The sequence below is a fragment of the Dermacentor albipictus genome, chromosome 2, assembly GCF_038994185.2.
Source record: "Dermacentor albipictus isolate Rhodes 1998 colony chromosome 2, USDA_Dalb.pri_finalv2, whole genome shotgun sequence".
In the NCBI taxonomy this organism is placed as follows: domain Eukaryota; kingdom Metazoa; phylum Arthropoda; class Arachnida; order Ixodida; family Ixodidae; genus Dermacentor; species Dermacentor albipictus.
Window position 1 is genome coordinate 56,548,494 of NC_091822.1, and position 14,014 is coordinate 56,562,507.

Sequence of the window (14,014 nt, forward strand, 5' to 3'; positions counted from 1 at the left end):
TTAGCCTTGGTTGTTCTTGATTGCAATGCCAGGATATACGTAGCGAAAGGTAAGGCAAAGCATGGTTATCCTTGGATAGTCTTGATTGCAAGTACAGGTTAATTCGGTTGTACAGATGTGTTGCGGCGTTCAGCCAGTCGTTCGACGCGCGGTTCGTTGTGTTCTTCATGGTGTTTGTGGCCCCACTCGTGCTGCTCTTTACATTCCACACAGGAATCCTATGGACGATAGGGAAGCACAGTTCAAGAAGCGCCATTCCTGGGCCTAAAAAAATGTGTTTGAGCAGGTGCCACGTCGTCCCGGTGTTGACGCGGCCGTCCGCGGCGTCGCACACCTCGTTCCATTGCTGGTTAGATAGTTGCGTGCAATATTCTGCAATCAGCCGGTTGAGGGAAAAAATTCTTTTCCTCAGCCGTCGATCGTGACTTTGTTCTTTCCATCTCCTGGTGAGCGATTGTTTGGCTTCGAGCATGTGAGCCACTCGGCTGTCCATGCTTTGAACGGGGAGATCTGTTTCTATTTCCTTCGTGGCCGCCTTAATGTCGGCCTTTAGTTGCGACGTCCATTGTTCCATTGATTCTTTGCCTGTTCGGCGTTCGTGTCGGAACTCGCGGAACTTGTCCCAGTCGACGTACGTCAATTTTCTGGGTTCTCTGGATGGGGTGTCAATCGATGTCTCAACAATGTGATGATCGCTGCCCAGATCCTCGATGAGGTTATTCCACTGATAGTTTGGAACGTTGCGGACGAAAGTGAGACCTGGCGTTGTGTCGCGGTAGACCGAGTTACCCGTTCTTGTGGGGTATTCGTCGTTTGTGATGAGCGTTAGGTTAAGTTTATCGGCATCGTTTAATATGTTCTTGCCCTAGGCTCCGCTGACGACGTTTCCACAGGCCGTGTTAGGGGCGTTGAAGTCCCCGGCCACGACCATGGGGTTGTCGCCGGCACGGTTGCGTGCGAGCTGGAGCATTTGCCTAAATTTTTGTGCTCTGTGCTTGGGGTTGCTGTAAACGTTTAGGATCAATATGCTCTTGGCGTTCTTGGCTCTAGGGAAGACTTCCGTGAGAATGAATTCGCAGTTGCTGCGGTCGTAATTAATTTTGTGTGTCTTGTGGGCTAGCTTGTTGCTGACCAACGTGGCGATACCTGTACATTTGTGTTGTGGTGTCGTTGCAGTCACGTCATAGCCGGATAGCGTGGGTGTAGCGGTATTTGTCTCTTGTAGGAGAATGACTTGGGGTTTTTCTTTTTTGGCTCGAATGTATTGTTGCAGGGGGGCCTTTTGGGGACGTAACCCCTACAATTCCATTGCCAAAGGCGAAACGTTTCAGTTTGCACAGCCATCTTTGTTGTTGGCAACGGGTGGCCTTTGTGAGGCCACGTTGTTGCTTAGTCTATCGAGCGACAACGCCCGAGATAGCTTGGTGATAGTAGACTGTGACGTCACAGACGGGTGGTCTGCCATTTCTAGCGCGTTGAGCCTTGCCCCATGGATGTCGATCGGTGTTGATCGATTTGTAGCGTTATCCTGTCGTAACCTTCCCTGAGGGCCCCCACAGTCGTCGCAAGTTTGCGTTGCCCTTCCTTCAGTGACGCGACGGCAGTTGCAAGCCCGCCGAGCAGTTCCTTGATTTCCTTAATGTCGCTGTCCGTGCTCCATGGATATGTGTTTGTCACGGCTTTTCTCTTATGTGGATTGTGCGTGAATTCCGCGACCGGTACTTCTACTACCATGGATCCTGATGTGGCTTCGGATTGATTAGAGTCGGAGGGTGGTGGTGTTTTGACTTGTGTGATTTCCTCGACGAGTTGTGTTATTGTTTGCCTTAAGTCTTTGTTTTCGTGTTCTAGCCTTCTAATCGTATTTGCTATTTCTACTTGCTCTGGCCGTGCCATTGGACTCACCTGGCTGGTGGCCTGCTGTTCTTGTTGTTTCTGTTGTTGGTGTTGCTGAACTCGTTGGGCCCACGTCAACCGTTCATCACCGCCAACTCGTGGGCTGGGGGTGAATCGTATCCTTGACGAGTATCTGTGGCTCGGGTTCCTGGAGCGTCTTCGCGATCGGGACGACAGGCGACCGCGGTTCCTCGATCTCAAGCGGCCCCGCGCTCGCCGGGCAAGCGAGCATCTGCGTTGGCGGCCACGTTGTCGTTGATGGCGCTACACTCGTCGTTCTTGAGCGGCGAGAAGTCACGCTGACTCAGGGCGATTGGTCCTGATCTCGTGGTGCTTTTGCTTGCGTTTGCTGCGATTCTTCTTTCAACTCGTCGTCTTCGGACGACGTAGGGGAATTGGAAGCGGTTCGTGCATTCCTTGTTGCCGTGACGTGATTTCCCTCGCAGAGCGCACACTTGATCGAGGTGCACACATGATCTGCTTTAGGGTTAGCTAGTCCACAGCCTTTGCAAATTGCGTCGTCGGGCGAGGGGCATACGTCCGCACGATGGCCGAGTCTGCCGCCCACATGGGACATGGCGATCTGCTTGCGGTGAAGAGAACACTTGATCAGGGCATTGTCGGATCTGACCTAGTTCGGGACTCGAAAGCCGCCGAAGGCGATGATGACCGTGTCAGTTTATTTGATTCTCTTTGCCGCCAGAGCGAGCGGGTTGCGTGTGTTGACGATATTGCGGTTTATGGAGTCCTGCGTCTCATCGAGCGGAACCCCTCTTATAACGCCTTTGCACGTTTCGTGCGGCGCCATCCTATATGCAGTGGTTTCAAACGTTTGCTCTCCTATGGAAATACTGCGGATCCTGACATATTTTGCTGCGTTTGATTCGGGTGGTGTGCTGACCACCTTGATGTTCTGCTTTAAATTGGAGCATATCGTGTCCTCGCTTCGTTCGTTAGGTTCAATGCAAGCAGCCATGGAAATTGCTTTGGTTATGCAAATTACCTTGGCTATGCTGATACCGCCACGTATGTGAATCATGATCTTGATGTCATCTTGGGGCAGCGCGGGCATCCTGCTTGCTTTGATCAAGCAGTTTCTCACTGTTGAGACGGTTGCGTTCGTATTTCCTCGCTTTCGCTGTGGGTAACGAGGTTGGGCTGGCTCAACGTAGTCTTGATTACTGACGGGCGTGGCGCCACGATAGTCCACCCGGCGTCTGCCGTGAAGTCTTCCGGACTCATGTCTTGGCCATTGACTTCGTATGCCATCGCTGTAGGGTCGTTCTTGGGTGGAAGGCTCGTTTGTTGTGATCGCTGTAGGCCCCCGCTGCCGGGGTGGGCGCGAGGAGGCCTGGGATCGGCGGCGGCTTGGTCGGAGTCGAGGCGGGCGTTAATGGCGGCGGCCGTGTGTTATTGGCCTGTACTATCAGTATTTGTGGAAGCCAGCTTAAATATTTAGTCGTGCTTATGGTTGCAATTGTTTGGTGAAAGCTTATGATAGTTATTCTCCAAGGTTGTCATCATTATGTAACGTAAAAATACTTCGGTCAAGCAATAACTGTGCACCAAGCTTACGTGCGTGCCTTTTGTGTGTCGTCATTGTGAAATTGTCTTGCGATCAGCGTAATCGGTTGTACAAAATTCATTAAAAATTACGACTATTTTATTTCTGAATCTAAGACCGATACATGGGTACCATAGGTACAGTGAACGTAGTCACAGATAGGTTTTCTAGTGCATGACAGTTAAATGTTAATTGTGCGTTTTATCTGCGTATATTCAGCCAGAGACATCGGCTCTACCGTGTCTTGCTCATTTAGATACTCCTACTGAATTGTCATCTAGCCGCTCTAGCACAAAGTGCGTGCCCGCGCCCATCTCGAGATGGCCGCCAGTGCCGCCGCAGCCGCAGCGCCGCTCGCACGGTGATCGGGAGGAGGATTCCCCATTGCTCTCGAGCTCTCTAGACTGGTTCGTCACGTGGGCCACCAGAGCGTGACGAGGGACGAGCTTGCCTCGGCAATCGCGGGCGGAGCGTTTTGGAAGACGGAGCAGCTTGGTCGTGCACCGAGATACAGCTGAAGGTGTGGTCGGCAGGTTGAAACCCCCAGGCCGAAGTCTTTGCCGGTAGCTCGACAGACGGCGCAAGTCCGTCAAGATCTTCGGCCGCGGGGTACCAACAGCCCGACACTCTTCAGATCGGGATGTAATAAGCCTCGTGTTCCAAGCAGCTCTCGGAACTGTCCGCCGGACTCTTTTCTTTAATCGCGTTTCATCTTTCACTTAATTATTATTCGCGTGTTAATTTTTATATGTTCTGTTAGTGTAGTGTTGGCCGCGTTTATTGTCGCGTGTATTTTTCATTTGCCTCGCGTATGTTTTTTTTATTTCGCGAGTGTTAGAAATTCCCACGAAGTGGGCTTTGTGTGTGTCGCGTGTCGCGTCAGAGTGTGATTTGTTTGTTGTGTGGCATCAGAGTGTGAAAATTTGCTTTCAATTTGCGTATTATTTTTTTCATCATTTCTCTCGCCTGATTTTATTTTGTTAAATTGAGCCTGTGTTTTTCCGTCGCCTCCCGTCTCATGCCTCACGGTCGATCAGGCGTGGACCTTATCGCCGGTCAACAGTCGAACCATCAATATGTGCACGCGGTGTGGGTTTGTTGTCGCCGCATCCCCTTCGGTTCGGAAAGTGCGAATAGCTTACCCCTTATCTTGGATACGCTCTTGGGGGCAGCGTTCACCCGCAGGCTGCACCATCTCATTTTTTTTTGCTGGGAATAAAATTAGATTGTTCTGTACATTGTGTACAATATTCATGTATTTGATCCCTCCGTGAATTCTGTGAGGAGGCCGACCTTCGCGCATTTTTCTTTCCCACTCGTTCTCTATGTATGTCTTTTTATTATGGCGGTGAATAACAGTCCAAAGCTCTTTAGTAGTGCGCCGTTTGCAAGTGTGCTTGTATATAAACGAGACAGTTTCACCATTTTATTCCTCTGGTTAAACTCTCATGTGTGCAAACTTTGTTTCCTTTGAGCACGTGAACGTGCAGGTTGTCAGTCTTAGGAATATGTGACTGTCTTTATTAGTCAGCGCTTGCTAACTTAGACTCTGAAAGTCAAGGTCAAGAAAGCAAAATTTTACCAAACGGAAACACGAAAAGAGAAGGACGAGGCTGCTTTTGATTGGAAGATTTTATTTAAACCAGGTGAAATAATATACATATGTTACCATAGATCAAATATTTGGTAAGCATGCCCATGATTTTTCGCAATGCGCGGGTGAATGAAGTCATGACGCCGGCTTAACACGTGCCATACAAAACAGTGCAAATACACTTCGCATAACGCACCAATGGGTTATGCTCTGTCCAAGAAATTATGCATAAACTCCACTGGAGTTGTCTGAGTACGCCTAAGCATTGTGCCACTTGCTGATCTCCATGTGTACAAGTCGAAGTATCTTGATAATCGCGATGTACGAAGCAGTAAACGGCTGAATAAATGTATGCTTTATTGAACTTGTTCTCTGTTTTAGCTTTTAATCCGACCGGCATAAACCCTTAATTTTTCCAGTTGTTATCTACCTTATCGGATTCGATCCAACCCTCAATGGCCCCTATCAACCTTTATCAGTCATCGTCAACCTTAACGGCATCGCTACAAATCTTATCTGTCCTTTTTAACCTTATGAATTATTATCCGACCTTTAACAACTCTTATCGCACTCGACCTGACTCTTATCAACACTTATGGGTTGTTACCCACCTCATCAAAATTGTTCAGACCCTTATGCTACCTTATCTGTCCTAATCACCTTTATCGAACACGATCCGACGGTTATAAACTCTCACCGATCCCTATCAAGCTTATCTGATTGATGCGTCCCTTATCGGTCCTTTACAACCTTATCAGAACTGCTCCGACAATTATCAGCGTTAATCGCTCTTAAGCATCTTACCTATCCGCGTCGAACTATTATCAACTATGATCAAACCCACATAATAACCCCTCATGACTCCCTAGCATCCTTATCAATTCATTGACTGCTTATTTGTCTGTGTTGTGCGACAACACAGACAGCGGGGTGCAACTCATTCATATGGTTCAGACAAATTCGCCTTCAGCAAGAGGGGAACGGGGGGGGGGCGGGGTTAGCCCAGTGGCTAGGCCATTCGGCCTCTAGGCGTGGGATCGTAGGTTCAAAACTCACCAAAGTTCTAGAGCGCGCTCTTAGGCACCCATTCCTGCGTTGAGCGTCGGGCTCGGTGTAACCGCCAGAACAAACGAGCGGAGCATGAAAGGCGGCGATACCCAAGAGAGTGCGAGGAGGAAAGCAGAGGACGAGGGCACAGCTGACCTATGAGGAGAAAAGAGAAGGAGCAGAAAAGGGCTAAACTGTCATAAGCATGGAGGAAGAAAACTTAGGAGAGGCCCTACCCTCTCGCGCGCTGGCAGAAAAGTGTGGAGGAAATGACGGAAATGAGGAAATGAAAGAAAGCGGTGTCCATCACATAGCAATGGGGGTAGCTGATATTCTAAGTGACATTACGGGAAAGAAATAAGGCTATGGGCATACCGTGTAATGCGTAGGGCAGATAATCGGTGGACCATTTTAGTTCCCGAATCGGTGCCAAGATAAGGGAAGCGTAGCAGAAAAATAGTTAGGGTGATAAAATTAGTCAAACTTGCAGGCGCAAGTTTGAATAAGCGCAAGTCAGTGGTAATTGAAGATCGCGCAGATTGGCCTTCGTCCAGCAACGGACATAGAAATAGGTTGGTGATCATAATTATGATGATTATGTCGATGTGCACACAGTGAAAAACTGCAGCAACATTATTTCCGTTGTGTCGGTGCCATTAAGCAATGACAGCGGCGCCGCGCCGCACCTGAAGTCATTCACGTGTTGAGTCTCAAGGCATTCCACGCACGCTAATAAACTTTGACACTCTTCTCATTTGTTGCTTTGTTATTTCGTGTTTATGCGTCGAGTCCATTTATTTTCGACGTCGTGTCTTGTTTACAGCATAGGGACAATGCTTTTATAGCGAAGCTGTTAAGGGCTAGTTCCCCCAGGATCGTGTCCGTCTGTTAACAAAAATATCGTGACTATTGAGTCCAGCCTCTTCATGTTCTTCCGCAGCTGGCTTGTTTCCGCCTCTCGGCGCTACCGTGCGAACGCGCTCGTGCCACTACTCGCGCGTCCGTCGTCATAAGTAATAAATTAAGGAACTCAAATACGTAACCACTTTTACAACGAATTGCAGCAAGGCTGTTAAGGGCTAGTTCCCCCAGGATTATATCCGTGCGTAGAAACAAAATACCGAATATAGTGCAATGGCGGACCGACGCGCCGCGGAAGTGCAGTTCGCCATTAAGGGGGCCACATACACAGCTTCGGTGGTCATCGTTTCTCACACAGCGGAAGGGCACTGATATTTTTCTTTAATGCGTTACTTTGTGTTATTTTGCTGTTTCAAACCTTAGGCTGTGTTATGTTTTGTACATGTTAACATAGGGTCCTTCAAAAAGTTTTTATTTGGGACCTACTCTATTACATTTATTTTGTAACAAAAACAAATGTGTGCCACACCATTTTAATAAACTTGAAACTTGAATATATTTCAATGAATAAGAGGAGGGCACTGACGCGTGTACTTATCTTTTTTCGGTGACACTCTTCGCCGGCTAACAGATGTTCAGCATTATCGCTCAGCGCGAGACGCGGCTGCATGTATGACAATATTTTATGTTCTTGTAGCTGATTCTTTCCGTTGCCTGTTTTGCCGCCGAACCTCTTGCAATGAGATTGCGCGCGCGACGCGAATAGTGGCGAACATTCTAAAACTTACGAGAGCAGTAGTTTTTGCGGGAAGGGTCAATGAGCCATGCATTAGGCCCGACACTTTTGACGGGCGCGCTATCACGTGTGACGTCAGAGGGGTCACTCCGCTGCCCCGCAGGGCGCGCACTCGGTATACGCGAAGGCAAATGGCTGCTGTCGGGCGACCTGCTCGGTTCAGTCTTTTTCTTAAGGTTTAATTTTTTTTGCAGGTTTTAAGAATAGTATATCCGTAATGTTCCAGGACACTATTACCTGCGAAATCGAGCGGAGGTGCCGTCGTCACCATGCTTACTTGAAGAAAAAAGCGCTACGAAGACGCGGACTAAAAGAGGAACATGTACGACGGGCAAGGCGCTTCGTCCACCTTGTCCGTCGTACATGTTCCTCTTTTAGTCCGCGTCTTCGTAGCGCTTTTTTCTTCAAGTATGCAAAACCAACTCGCCCACATCAAGCTTCTGCTGCTTCAGATCACCATGATTAGTGTAGATTGCTCCTGGCATCGTCTGCTAAATTCATCAGTGCGTGCACGTACGTGTACGGCATTGGTTACTCATCATTGCTGTTCAGTTGTAGGGGACAATTGATATTTAGTTGTCAGCCCTTTTTCGATGATGAACTGCACCATTTGGCATTCAGCTACTGCGTCCCCGCTGTAATACTCTGTTAGTCTGGCTGCGTCTTTGGTTTCCCGCTCTGTTGACCACATACATTCCAATTTTGTTCCTAAACCCGGCCATGGCAGCCGCATTTCGATGGGGGTGAAATGCGCGAACACCCGTATACTTAGATTTAGGTGCAGATTAAAAACCCCAGGTGGTCCAAATTTCCGGAGTTCCCCACTACAGCGTGCCTCATAATCAAATCGCGATTTTGGCACGTAAAACCGCATAATTGTTTTTTTTTCTAGTTTGTTCCTTCCCAACGGGTTAAGCATATCACGAAAGTTGTTTGACGCCATTCTGAGGAAACGAGGTGTTCGCTGCGGTGCGTTGATGCGTTCACTTCTTTAACAGCATTGAGCCAAAATGTGCTCTGCAACGTCAGATGGAAGGGTGGCTAGAATTAATGGGCAAAACAGTATTACGTAGACATATGCTGCTCTGCTGACCTTTGCAAGATAATTTTAATTGAACTGAAGTACTTCCATCGTGACAAAGCTTGCCCCTGCAAGTTAGTCGGCGCAGCGTAACCATTTATTTGCTCCTGCATGGGTAGCGAGGACATTTCGCGTGCGACGTTTGCCAGAGATGACAATCAACGCTATAAAACAGGTGACAACCTTAGCTTAGATCACCGTTTTCCATGTACGTTCTCCTGTAAGCCCGTCATAGGCATTTAAAACTAGAAGAAGAAAGTTAACCTCAGGGTGGCTGGTACTTGACCTAGTAAACAGCTGCAGCGCTATACACACCAGAAAAAAATAAGCTACACAACTTCTGAGAATGGCCTACTAATGCGCAAGCATTGTTTTGGCTCGGCTTTGACTTCGTTCTGACTTAGTTTTGCCTACTTGCTTTTATTAGCTAATGCGCGTCTACCCATGACTATACCGGTGGCAAAGAATGCTTAGGCTTTAGTAGGCCATTGTCAGATTTTCTCGCTGCATCCGGCCTCTTCAATGCAGTTCCAGTTGAACCGGAACGCCTGACCCGAGCTCGCCTCCACGTAGAAGAGCGGGTGAACGGGAACAATAGCTGCCGCAGTAGCTGCGGGAGGCGTTGGGTGAGGGGATAGTGCATCGCCGCGATGCCATGTCACCTTCACTGTCGCTCTCAAAAGTCTGTTTTATGCGCGCGTTCCTTGTCCGTGCATGATCACACCTGCATTCTGGCTGCGCCTCGGTAAGGCCCAATGAAAACGTGCTAAGCGCGTCAACGTGCTCGCTTGCTCGAGAGATGTTCATAACTCGAAGGACGCTCAGCAGCCTTTAATTGGACACTGGGCCACCCCAAAATCTCAAGTTGGCCCACACCCATATTTCAAGTTGGCAGAACCCCACATTTCAGTTGCGCCAACCCCGAATTTCAAGTATGCCCATCCCGATATTGAAGTTGGCCCATCCCGAAATTGAAGTTGGCCCACCCCGAAATTCAGTTGGGTCACCTCCCCAGACCCAAACTTCAAGTTCACTGGGATATCCACTCGCCATGTAGACATGGCGAGTGGGTCTAAATGCAGCTTTTGTAGCCCGACTTTGTAACCTCGCTTTGTAGCCTCGTCACCTTTGCAGCCCTCACTTTTTCTATTTTAGTGCTAAGTATTGGAATTTAGAAATTTTACACTGAAATATTTTAGACGGAAAAATGTAACATTTTAGATCGAAATTTGAGAGCCACTCGCCATGTAGACATGGCGAGCGGGTCTTAAAGCTTCGAATGATGCCATAAAACTCTTTTCTCAATACAGAAAGTGAATGTGCAGCTTAAGCCCATTGTGTGCGGGCTTGATAGCTGTCATCCGGAGTACAATCCCAAAGGATCTATTGTCCGCGATAACAATAGGCGCGCTGGCGAAATACATTCGACGAGCCCATCCGCTTTCGCCGTTCTCCATACGTCATACTCAAAAAAGAAGCGCTTAACCTAGGCCAGAAATGCCTAATCCTATGCTAAAAGGGCGATATCAAACGTCATCAGGCACCGTGACAAACAGGATGGAAGGTGGCGATCAAAGGGAACGCAAAATGACATAAGGCGACGCTCGTCCATTATATACGTACACACGTTGAAACATGTTGGCGGGCTAGTTGGTATATACGTGCCTGTATACACACTCAGCTGTCATGCATGCGGTGCCTATGATGGTATTAATGCGTTCGTTAGGCCACGCAGGTCATCACGCAAGCACATTCAGCGGAACCTTCCTGAACGGGACCTATCGAAGGTATGCGTAGGTTTATATGGCAGTTGGCGTGTAGCGAGAGAACATGTTCAGCAATGTACGTATATGCATCTCTCTGCTATGTATATAAATAAATAATGCATATAGATAACCTGAGTCCCCCCCCCCCCCCCGAACACACACGCACCAGTACGACGCATAACGCATTTCGCACTTCTTGCCGACAGCCCTATAAAGCTATGCATGTCTCTCTAGCACTTGAATAAGAGCTGCCAGTTTGCTTGTCGTTTGGTGTATAGTCATGATAACATTCTCTATACGCTCCACTAGCAGTTCCAGCTCCTGCCTTCAATTATCGTATGAGTGGCATGACCCAATTTCTCCTTTGCTTAAACTCGGTTACATCTCTCACTGGATGTGATAAGGTAGCAGTGGGCAAATTATTGTCAGGCCCTGTGTTTCGTCGTTATTTCATACAGTGCTGCTGGTAGAGAGTTTCTTTTATCCCCAATGTATGAACCGTGCGGTGAGATTTCTCATCGGTGTTCTTCCTTCTCAGCTGTGTGGGCGTACCTTTGGGCAAACGCACGTCGAATCTTTTGTATTTTCTTTCTGTTGCATTTTGAGTGGGCTTGCGCAGCAATAACTTTCTCTGGTAATTTCTAAACATCTGTCTTATCTTCTTGCTCTGGCTCTGCGACATCCAATGGCGGTTTGTTGAAGCACGTCTCAGTCTTAGCTCTAGAATTTGAGTGCCTGCATGTGAGTTACAGCTGCCTAGCCTGTTTGCGGCAGATGAGCACTTTGGGCTTGTTGTGTGGACACCTTGAAACACCCGTAACATGTTCGCCTTGGCAATGTAAACAGCGCGGTTGCATAGCTGTCCAGATTTCACCTGCAGTGTGCATTCCTTTGCGTTCCTCTGCGTCCCTCTGTATCTGCCATATCCTGATTCGTGCGGTAAACGTTTGCTTTGTGACGAATCCTTTCACAGTGCGAGCAGAAGATGGGCGATGGCCGAAGAGGTAGCATTTGAAGCGAAATATGCTTCATTTTTACATGACATCGTATCTCAGGACTTTTAATAATGCTTTTCATCCATCTATCCATCTGCTTTATTTTATTAAGACGGATGTATTCAAATATTTTACCCAGATTTGCAGGCAGAGAACCGAAACTCGAACGCCTTCGTCCATAAGTTATGAGCTTAAACGATGTCTGGACACCTTTGATCGCGTTTTCTATTAGAGCGACGTATAAGCTTGCACTGGGTTATCACCAAAATTTTCTATCTTTAAAAATTATTCTGTTTCTACGTTGGCAGGAATATGCAATGCAATGAGGTTTGCGTGAAGCTGTTTGCGAATAGTTATCGATGTTTTGCTATGGTGCTCTTTTCTGAGACAGACGTCTAGCACTGTGTCTGGAATTGACAGAATCGACGCTGTGGTCTTCGGCCCTACTATTATATTGGTGGTGCCTTGCGAAACCTCACTCGTATAAAGATTCGCTTTCCGTGGTTTTCTTGGCATGAGTGGGGTTGTTTCTTTGCGCGCTAGGCTGGTAATTTCAATTTCATGATCTTAATTTTGGCCGCACTATAGCGCGCCCTCTTCAAAGCCACGCTTCTAGTTTCCCTTGCGAACATGTTTAACAGCATCACGCGGTTGCGGCCTTTTTTCTTGCTTCTTGGAGCTCAATGTGCACTAATGCAGTGTTTTAGGCTCAGCTTCGCTTAATCCCCACGGTCCTATGGTAATGCGCTGTCACGCCGCACTCTAAGCGCATTGCTTTGTTATCCTACTTATATTTGGGAGGGAATTACAACATTTTCTTGTAAAAGCTGGTGGTCTTTCAGATTGTGGTTTAGGCTGTTTCTTAACTAATTCCTGTCCCCTCTCCAATCTTGAGGCGACGCCCTAGCTCCGTCGAGAGGAACTTGTGGATAGTTTCTTTCTGCCAGCTTTCCTTTAGGTCATTTTGGTGGTGGATATAGTCCTTGTATTCATTGCAGATTCTTCCAACTCGTTTCGCTTGTCCGACAAAAATTCCTTGCGTGCACTGTCGCCAATGATGAGTGTGGTAGTCGAAATATTGCTGGCTATCCGCAGGCTTCCGGTGAAGTGCCGTTCTCCGTTTCCCATTTTCTATGTATACCGCCGTGTGGAGGAAGTTTATTTCCCTGGAAGGGTGGTGAGCAGTAAACTTATTACTCGGGTGAAAGCTGTTGAAATGGCTAATTAGGTCTGTTAGCGCGCTTGTGCCGTGTTTCAATAGTTGTCAATAAAATGCAGGTGGGTGTGGGTGTTTAAAGGGTAAGATTTCAACTGGTCTGCTTCAAGTTGTCCCATGAAAATGTTGGCATACATGGCATACCAAGGGTGACCCATCACCCGCCGTGGTTGCTCAGTGGCTATGGTGTTGGGCTGCTGAGGACGAGGTCGCGGGATCGAATCCCGGCCACGGCGGCCGCATTTCGATGGGGGCGAAATGCGAAAACACCCGTGTGCTTAGATTTAGGTGCACGTTAAAGAACCCCAGGTGGTCAAAATTTCCGGAGTCCTCCTCTACGGCGTGCCTCATAATCAGAAAGTGGTTTTGGCACGTAAAACCCCAAATATTATTATTATTAAGGGTGACCCATCACCGCAACAGAAACCTTAAAGACAGCTTAGTGCACCATAAAGTACGCCAACGTCATTCTCCCGCAATAAAAGCATGTTGTCGCTCCAGGTGCTAAATTTGCACGCATCTTCAAAGTGACAGTAAAATTAAAAGCCCCGCAAGTAGTTATACACTCGAAGTGAAAACGTGTTTTACTTGCAATAGTTTCGATGTCATTTACATGCCTGAACGTTTCTTCTGTAACAAACAATATATCGGTGAAACGGCCCAATCAATCAAAGTAAACAATAACGGACATCGCTCAGACACAGCTTAAAAGCCTCCCGAAGCCGTCGGCGAGTATTTCAACCAACCAGGTCTTAACTTTGATGAACTTAAACACAACATCCTACAGTCAAATTACCGTTCTGTGCGAGAGAGAATATACAGAGAATCATATCTCATCCATAAGTTCAGGACATTGAGAGCAATAGGCATAAACGTTGCAACGGCAGCTCTAGAAACTATTCGCTCTGCTCAGTTTTAAACCATAGACAACAGAACTGTTTTTTTTTATCATTGGGTTGCTCTAGTGTTTAGTTCTTTTTTTTTCTTATCTGTCATCTCTGTCTCCTTTTTCTTATATTTGTATGTTTGTCCATCCTAGTAATTTTTTTTCTATCCGCGACCACCATTTCCTCTCGCTTCTTTCATTCTCTCTCAGACGATAGCTCACTGACCTCCAGTGGAGCAGATAAGCCCCTCCTCCCGTATTACAGGCCCCTTCAACGGAAAAAACACGCGGCCGTGTCACAAGCCGTGCGTC